Raw genomic sequence first — 10,346 nt, 5'->3', positions numbered from 1 at the left:
ACTTTTAGCCACTGGGAATTATAAGAAGTAATATGGACCCTGACAGTATCACACACTTTCTGAAGGCAGACCTTTAATTTTATGCTTGCATCAAACAGAAACTATGGCAGAGAATGTGTGAATATCAAAATCTTTTGCTCCCTACCACAGAAAGTTAATCTAAATGAGTTTGTCTCTTAAACTATTATGTGTTAGACATCACAGCATCACAGTATCACAGTATCACCAAGGTTGGAAGAGACCTCAAAGATCATCAAGTCCAACCTGTCACCACAGACCTCATGACTAGACCATGGCCCCAAGTGCCACGTCCAATCCCCTCTTGAACACCTCCAGGGATGGTGACTCCACCACCTCCCTGGGCAGCTCATTCCTATGACGAATGACTCTCTCCATGACGAACTTTCTCCTCACCTCGAGCCTAAACTTCCCCTGGCACAGCTTGAGACTGTGTCCCCTTGTTCTGGTGCTGGTTGCCAGAGAGAAGAGACCAACCCCTTCCTGGCTACAACCACCCTTCAGGTAGTTGTAGAGGACAATGAGGTCACCCCTGAGCCTCCTCTTCTCCAGGCTAAATAATCCCAGCTCCCTCAGCCTCTCCTCACAGGGCTTGCCCTCAAGGCCTCTCATCAGCCTCATTGCCCTTCTGGAGGTGACAATGTAGAATTCATTACATCATCCTGGATTTTAAGATATTTGGACATATAAGTGATCCAGCACAGCTTTAGAAACCTGTCCTAAATGGTCATATGAAAACGCCCTGAACTTGTCTCCAATTAGTTGAATTTGTTCACCAACAGGTGATTCTGCAGTTAGAAGCTTTCTCTGTGGATCACAGAGTGCACACCTGAAACTGAACAGTGAAATAAAATATGTTCCATTTGGTTTCCTCTGTAATTTAGTGGACTGTGGTTAGTCTGCTTTAGCTTTGATCTGCTGTGTAATTTTTCCTTTTCTAGCAGACGTGTGATCCTAGGAGCTTCTGGTTCTTGGCAAGCTTGAAAATCAGGCTATTTATCCTGGTAACTAAGCATGGACATAGGAGCCTAGCTTCAGATACTCACTTTCCTTGCCGATAAATCAATGCTGGGCACCTTCCTGCCAGCAGCACAAATGCCATGAAGGGTCATGCTGGAAATTAAGAGCTTTTAGTCAAATCAGAACTTCACGAGCATCATGTATTGCAGTATTGATTTCTATTTCTTTATGGAGGAGATCCTTTAATCACTATTGCCTGCTCTGTATATTAAAAGAAGGAAATAACTACAACATTTCCATTCCAGAAAAAAATGCTTTGTGGCCCACTCACTGCTGAAATCCATTAAGTGACTCTGCAGGATGGGAGAGGAGGCTCTTTTTATTCTTTAGGTTATATATTTTACAGTTGTGTGATAGTGTACGTGCCTACCTGTGTGGTCAAGGCTGTTCACCTGACTGTTGTATTTTTCACCTAAATTTGTATCAGCATTCCTTGGGGGTATCATAAAGCACTTTTTCCCCCTAAAGCATTAGAATTGTAAAAACATGCTATTCTTTCAGAAACACTTTGTCAGTGACAGGGAGGTCATGGCCAAGATGAGAGCAAACCTGGCAAAGGCTTCAACTCCACCCATCATTGTACAAGGTTCCAAAAGGCTTTTTAACCATGCATCTCTAACTGGCTCCAGTCAGCTGGCTGATGCTGAAATGACTGTTGTTGTAAGGCCAGCAAAGGCTTTGTTGGGATTTGTTTGGTTGGGTTTTTTTTGTTTTGCTTTGTTTTGTTGTTCCTTGATTCTAAGCTCCTTCCTGTTGTGTTATTGCATAACTGAAACTCTTGACAAAACATGTGTCTCCAAGACTGTGCTCTCTGGGAAATGCTCGGTTCCAAAAGAAAGTTGCAGTAACAGCATTTGTATTCCAAGCAAAAAAATTTTGTTTAATGATGTTGGATTCAACTGTGCCTAAAGGCTTAAACAGGCATTTTTACAACAGAAACAAACCATACCAAACACCCAGTAAGTTGGCTGTTCAAACGTCTGTGTCACTACTAAGACTTCCATTTGTACTGGGACATAATGCTGGGTTGGGCTTGTTTGTATGTTTGCAATACTTGAAATATGTGAATAGGCTTCTGGTTTTCTTCTTCATTTGTTCTTACTTCTTCAACTCAGTTGCTAAATGTTACAAAGACACACTGTTTTCTACAGTTGCTGAAGCACATGGTGAATGGACACTTTCTGGTGAGCTTTACCTTCATTTGAGACTTCCTAGAAATTTTGGTACATACAGAATCTGTTAAAATTAATTTGAAAAACAAAAATAAAAGTAATTAGAATAGAATAGAATAGAATAGAATAGACCAGGTTGGAAGAGACCTTCAAGATCATCGTGTCCAACCTATCATCCAACACCACCTAACCAACTAAACCATGCAACCAAGCATCCTGTCAAGCCTCGTCCTGAACACCTCCAGCGACGGCGACCCCACCACCTCCTCGGGCAGCCCATTCCAATGGGCAATCACTCTCTCTGTGTAAAACTTCCTCCTAATTCTTATGATCCTGTTTAAAAGTTATGCATGTTAAGGCTTGAAACTCTTGTCAGATTTTCTAGAGATTTATTTTTCTTTCTGTGTAAGGCAAGGTTGTCTTGCTAGACCTACATGTGGTATACATTTTGTTGAGCTTTGTGTTCTCTGTCAGCTTTACCAGTCAGATATTATGCAGTAATCTGGTACCCATAAGGCTGATTCTTTCTGAAGACTAACAGCACTGAAGAAATGTTTAAACACAGGCTCTGCACTTAGCATCGATTCTTTCACAGGAAAGCATTTGCCCAAAGTCTCTTGTGCCATTATTGCTAACAGTACTTTGTCTTTGGATAACCTGATAGATATCTGAATGAAGAAAACATCATTTCAAAACCATACTTGTATTAGTTTCTGGGATGCCTGTGGAAGAAATTGGCTTTTTACTTAAAAATAGTTTGTCCAATATTTTCTGTCTTAGAAATAATTACAGTGCCTTCATACTGAAAAACAATGAACAATGAACTATGATACCAGAGGCAGTGGTAAATTGTCTCAATCTTAGTTTTTTTTCCTTTTTCCTAATCCTATGAAGACCTGTGAAATGCAGTTATTTATAGATTCCTCTCCATCACCAGCATAGCCAAGCTCTCGAGGAAGCTCTCCTAACTCTTTCATTCCTGCCACTCATAGTAAAAGTAGCTGATAATTTCTCTTATTTTTCTTGGAACATTTTCTTCCCTTTCTTTAGTTTCCTTAGAAACTGGCTATAAACATCTTTTATATATATATCTGCAGTGTAATAATGATGCACATGTCCAGAATTGAATTAGGTCTCTTCCAGGTCTGCAATTGAACAGCCTTGGGGTTTTGTTGGGATTTTTTGTCTGTTTGTTTGTTTGTTTCCCAGTGACAACTGCTACAATCCCAATTTTATCTTCCTTCCATGTACATTCACTCCTCTGTATTGTGGGTCTAGTGATTCCCTAGGAACTGTCAATCTGGCATACTGCTGCTTACTCCTGTTCTCGACTGAGCAGTATTGCTTCACAAGTGCTTTTGCAATTCCTTTTGCAGTTGTCTTTGTTATAGGATCTATTTAAATACCTTTCCCCTTACCATGACTGAGGAATTCTGATTTTGTTTTCTGGCAATTTCCTAAGGTTCAGAACTACTTAATTTCTCTCAGTGTCAGAGTTCTCTTGTCCTTCTTTCAGGGTATTCCCAGCAACCTGATCTCACTGAGATTTTCCTGTGTTCTTCCTAATTGGAGAAGAGTAATTATTTTTCCTTACTTTGTTGTAGGAATAATAATAATGCATGGTGGTAAAGTTTCAAGAAGTTCATCTCTTCAGTTTGCAAGTCTGCCATATGCCCTCTTCAACAAGAGAACTGTGAAGTGTCATGAGGAAAGGAAAACAAACAAGAGTGCTTATCTGGAGAAATAAAGCAGCTGACCTAGACTCAGCGAGTCCCAGTGTAGAAAATTGAATCATCAGATGCAGAAAGAGAAAAATGGAAAGCCAGAAGGCAGTCATAATAGAAGACTTAATACAGGAAAGAGAGAAGAATGGTGTCACATGGGCATTAAATGTAGATTATGAGTGGTCAGGTATTAAAAAGAAGTGTCAGACACAACAGACTGGAGAGAAGGAAGCCTCGTAGTTCACAGAACCAATTTGACTCCATTGGGGACCAGCTGGAATCGCAGAGCTTTGCAGAAATTATCACAAGAAAGGACAGGTGCCCAGCCAGTTTCAGAAAGAAGATGCAGCCTGGGGAAAACAAAGAGCAGAGGAGAGGTCATTCAGTTACTGCTTTTACCTGTTTCTGTGCTATGCGGTCCTCTTCAGAAGGAAAAGAAGTGTAAATGGAGAGTGTTCAAGTTCAAGTGGAATGCTGGAAGAGCTAAAGATGATGATGGGGAAGTAGAGTTCAAGGCAGAATGGGCATCAGCCATTTCAGACGTAGAAAATGGAATTTGAGCAAGGGAGGCAAAATGAGAAAGCAAAAGGTTGTGGGAACAGTGGAGCAGCAAGGCAGAAAGGAAAGAAAGAAAATTATTGTGCTACTGAAAAGCAGTATTTAAAACACCAAAGAATACATTACTATTTTTCTGTATGAGTCTTCTAGTTATAAGGGAGCTGACTAGTGAGGTAACCACGTTACAAAGTTTAGGGAACCTAATGCAGGAGACAACAGCAATTCCTAAGCAAAAAAAAATAAATGAAAACCCTCCTAAAACCCAACCACCCAAAACCACCCCCAACCAACCAACCAAAAACCAATCAGAAGCTTTTGCAGAAAGGTGGAGGAGAAAAAAAAATTGAGATAAAGATTGCTAATAAAGAAATTTTAATTTCAGATAAAGGAAAGTATAAAGATAAAATATAAGGACAACAAATTGAGGTAGGTTAACCTTTGCTACAACCTGGAACAAATGGAAATAACTAGGGGGGGACAAATAAAAAAGTATGTACATTAGCAGCAATGTTTAACCAGGGAGCTATAGACTATGAGCAATCTGTGAACTACTAAGCGGTTAATGAAGGATAACTCTGTTTTCACTGACTACAACTCTGCCACTCAGGGCTCCTGCCTCCTCTGGAAAAGAAACCTCCACAAATGCAAAAAAAAAAGAATGAAAACCATGTGAAATACAATAGTAGATGAGAATATACAGAGTTTGACAGAAATATACCAATATAAGAGTTGATGTAGAAACTAACTGAGCTAACTCCTGAGACACACCTTGAGTACTGTGTTCAGTATAGGGCTTTCTCTACAAGAAAGACATTGAGGTACTGGAGCAGGTCTGGAGAAGGGCAATGAAGCCTGTGAAGGTTTGGAGAACAACTCTTCTGAGGAGTGGGTGAGGGAACTGAGGTTGATAAGTCTGGAGAAAAGGAGACTGAGGGCAGACTTCATTGCCCTCTACAACTGAAAGGAGGTTGTAGAGAGGCGGGGATCCATCTCTTCTCCCTAGTAACTAGTGATAGGATGCGAGGAAGTGTTAGGTGGAGAAAACTGTGCAGAGCTCAAAGCAGATTAAGTTCTCCAGAAATGGAGGATATGTTTGGAGGAGATTCAATTAAAACAACAACAACAACAACAACCACCACCAAAAAAACCCCACCAATTTTTCTTTTAAAAAGATAAAGGACTGATGAAAAGGATGATTAATTAAGGTAACTCACTCTCTGTGTACTTAAGACCAGAAGCGGCAGATTGCATGTGAGAAATCTTGTGGGATAGAGATTTGAGAAAATATTGCACTCTTGGAAAGGCAGAAATATTTGAGATACAGTACTTGTGTAACCTAAATGAAAAAGGGAATCTTTAAAGACACTTAAAATGTTTGAAAGTACTCTCAGTCATGTATTTCTCAAAATAACACCTGAGATCAGAAAACCACAGGGGTCAAGAGATCCAAAACTCTGAAAAAGGCATCTAGGTAAACAGGTTTAGCCTAGGTAAGGACTGTGAGGATTAATATGGATCCAGAACAGAGCTAGATCTGATTACAATTTTTGAAAGGGAAGCCAGTTGATTCCATAGAACCATATCATAAAATAAAGGACCAGAACAGATGTGAAGATTCAAAGGTTGTCTAAAAAATGCAATCAACCAGAGAGAACTTTCAAGAAGTAACAGAAAAGACAAATTGGAAGAAAATGTACAGGTAGATACATAAAAAGCAAAAATATTTTGCAAAGCCCCCTATAAGTGACTAAAAGTGTCTTAAAAATTGGTCTCTTCTCCCAGGCAGCCAGTACCAGAACAAGAGGACACAGTCTCAGGCTGCGCCAGGGGAGGTTTAGGCTGGATGTTAGGAAGAAATTCTATACAGAGAGAGTGATTGCCCCTTGGAATGGGCTGCCCAGGGAGGTGGTGGAGTCACCATCATTGGAGGCGCTCAGGGGGAGACTTGATGGGGTGCTTGGTGCCATGGTTTAGTTGTTTAGGTGGGTTGGATTGGTTGATAGGTTGGACGTGATGATCTTGAAGGTCTCTTCCAACCTGGTCTGGTCTGGTCTATTCTATTCTATTCTATTCTATTCTATTCTATTCTATTCTATTCTATTCTATTCTATTCTATTCTATTCTATTCTATTTTCTCTATGGAAGGTTCTTTATGGGAACTGTTTCAATGATAGTCATGTTTCAGTTGGGATTTGTCTCCTCTGACTACAGGAGTTTACAATACAGTTCTATACTTCAGCCTGGGGAATAAACCTACTGTTACAGAGTGCTGCTCCTCAATGTTGTCAGAACAGTTCCAAGTATGACTCAGCTAAGCAGTCATAGGGACCTACATCAGAATAATTCCTACACCATAGACTACACTGGCTATATTAACTAGCCCAGTGCTGCTCTAAATATGACCTTGAAAGACCAAGATCTTCATTTTCTCAAAAAAAATTAATCCCAGTACTTGAAATACAAGCAATACAATGAGCTGGACACCATTTTGCAAGTAAAGTTTCAATAATGCTTTGTTATCTGTTATATACCTACCCAGAACAAACTCATGTCATGCAGTGAACAAAATATTCTTACTGTGAGTAAAATTTAAATCAGATGTAAAGGAAACAAACGTGAAAGAACAAAAGTCTGTCCTGCCTCCCACTGGGAGAGCTGAAACTGTGGAAGAACAGGAGTTTGAGAAAGAAAAATGAAAAAGATCTGCAGAGGAAGGCTGAAGCACATGAAAATAGAGCAAAGTAAGAACAGACTTTCTAATGAACAGGCCAGGCCAGGCCAGAAGGAAAATGCTAAGATGATAAAAGGTGAGTGCTGTTAACAACATAACAGGCGTTGGAACAGATACAAGTTCATTTCTAAATATACTCAAGGAAACTTTAGATCAACAAATTAGAAGGTGGTCTGGATTTGCCTGTGATGCTGGGAAAATTAGCAACTAAAAATAGATTACTTTTCTTGTTATTCTGCTGTAACACTATGAAAGAATGGCACCAGTACACTGGTAATCTTATGCCTAGTCCATAAAGACTGACGTGCATATCACATCAACTGTGGTAATTGCAGAAAATGGACCATAATTTGATTATGATGTTAAATGTCTTGCAAAAATAGCATCACTTAAGGCACTTCATGCTGAAGGTATACACAACATAATGGTTTTATGGAAATTGTCATCAAGATGGCAACGAGAGTGTCTACAAAAAAGATCAGGGGGAAACACACTATCATTTCGGTTTATTCTCAAAACAGATTCTCAGTTTAATGTGGACAGCATAACTTCATTATGTAATTGGTAGAATCAAGTGCAAAGGTCTTGAAACTTCTTCCTGGCCCCATTAAGAAAAAGAAAAAAGAAAAAAAAAAAGAAAGAAAAATAAAAAGATGCATGTGAGAAAAGGTATGAGACAGGATCACACAAGTGAAAAACCTTTCAGCCATGGGGCTCTTTAGCCCTTCCAGAAATCCTACATGAAGTTTTGCCTTATTTGTTCAAGCAATTACTGGACAAAGACAATTCTTACGAGAAACATAAGACATCTTCTGCTTCTTCCAGAACAGAGAAAGCTTCTGCACTTCCTTGAGTTTGTTACAGAGCAGGTTTCTGAGGAGAACAGCAGCAATGAAGAGAACTGTATGAAGAAAAGCACATGCTGAGGTCTACCAAATACTGAAGAGATCTATGAAACAGAGAGCCAGCTGAGAGAAAAAGAATTTATTTGTGTTGGACCATGTGTGATTTTATTCTGGATGATTCAAATGAGAGGGTTATTCAAAATAAGAAATTTCTTGGCTTCAGCCAGCTGTGGCTAACAACTGCTAGTAAGAAGAGAAGTGGGATATTGAGATAACTTTATTTCCCTCATAAATTCTTTATTTCCTAATATTATCTTAAACCACTCCTGGTAATCAATGTGAATTAAAAAAATGTCACCTAACTGTTGCATGAAAGTCACGACCAACCATTATTATGGTAGGCTTGAGAGCTTCCTAAACAAAAATGCAGCAGAATGGTGTGAAAAGGAAGAATGTTCCAGCTTGCAGCTCTTGACCTTGAAGCATCAATCTTTTTTAAGATATTAAATATTATACAATCGGTAGGAGAAAACTGAAGGCCCTGATTATGGCACCCATCATTTCAGGCTGGAAGACTAGGCAAGAAGGTCACCATGGTATGTATGACAGGGACAGTAAGGTAAGCCTCTGAAAAGAGTGTTCTCCACTCAATATTGCACCAAATGGTCAATACAATTCTGACAGGATGATGCTGGCTTGCAGAGGAATAATCTTCTTTTGCTTTTCTGGTCTTGCCTGCCAGCAAAAAGCAAATCACACACTCTGGCTCTGAATTTTGCTTTGTGTTAGTCTGACAAGATCTTTAAAAGAAATCAGCCTCGTGTGAAGATTCGCCGTCCCAAGGGTAACAAAATTTTTGCACAACATAGCTGGACCTGGAAATCATTATTGTAGCTAAAATAACCCCAACCCAAACCAAGTCCTGAAATGAGCAAACCTGCTTTTTCTGTCAAGCGCAGATTGCAAAACTTTCAAAACTTGTAAAAAATGCTTTGCTTACACTGCTTGAGAAAGTGCAGGCTTTGGTTCTGTATCTCACAGCCTGTGAAAAGAGTCTGCTAGGATATCTCATGCTAATGACAGGGAGGCTAATGACCCAATACTTGTTCAGTCAGATTGATGCTTTACACTAACCCAGAAGAGCACTTCTGTGCCACTTACAGCAATGACCCCTAGAAAAGCTTGCAGCCTTTGGAGCTACCAGACGGAAGCCCTGAACTGTTACCAGGCTCTTTATTTAGCACAAAGGAGAGGCTCCATTCCACCAACAGAACTGTCTGCAGGAGCTGTGTTAAGACAGCTTATTCCCACTTTCTGCTTTCCCCTGACCTAGGTTAATTCCCTGACTCGAGGGAATGTCAATCAGTGTAGTTGTTTCTTTCCCCTCCACCCCACCTCTGTCATTGCAGAATGTAGCCTAAAAGGAGGGATTCTTACTACCCCATGTGTTGGATCTAGTTAACAAGTGACCTCAGGATGAGCTGATTCGGCTTCTTGATCTGATGAAAACCAAATTATTTGAGTGGATTTGTGATTTATTTCCTACCAGATCAGCAAATTGATCTAATCCACCATGGGCTGCAATATCAGTACAAAGGCAAGAAAAACTCATGTTTAGGAATGGAGCAAAAAGGAACCTATCCTTTGGAAGCAGCTGCCTCAAGAGAATGACCACACCACCACAAATATCTTTTCTTGCAACACTGAGTGTTGCTTGCATAAAAACAGCACAAAAAATGTGAAGTCCTAAACTCTATGAAATAAGCTCATCCAATCTGACAGAGTACACACAATCAACCCTGACGAACACAATTCTGTGAAGAGTGTCATGACTGCAGCCCACTCCCTGCTTCAGAGCCTACTGGCATTGTCGGATGCTGTGCTTAGATGTAGTCCTATTTTCCTTGGCTCATCACATGTTCATTGTCACCTCATACCTGTTGGGAGAGGTGTGGGTGGATTTTTCTGAGTTTTATTCAATGAATGTTCTCCCACTCTGTTTTTTAATTAGTCCTGTTTAAAGGGATTAATTGTTTTGTGGGCAAGGTTATTTTGCCTCAGGAATTTAAAATATTTTGATTGTGAATATAATATTGAGCCAAAATTATACATACACATTTTAAAACAGCAATAAAACTACTGCTCCTTAGTACTTCCTGACCATAAGGGAGTTGCTAGGAATGCTACTGCCATGGAGAGGTGAAAGAGGAAGGAAAAAAACACAGGGTCAGAATGAAGGGCTACAGGAAAAAGCTCACTGGAGTCAGGGTTTTACTTT

The sequence above is a fragment of the Dryobates pubescens genome, chromosome 15 (assembly GCF_014839835.1).
Source record: "Dryobates pubescens isolate bDryPub1 chromosome 15, bDryPub1.pri, whole genome shotgun sequence".
Taxonomy (NCBI): domain Eukaryota; kingdom Metazoa; phylum Chordata; class Aves; order Piciformes; family Picidae; genus Dryobates; species Dryobates pubescens.
This window is presented reverse-complemented; position numbering follows the sequence as displayed.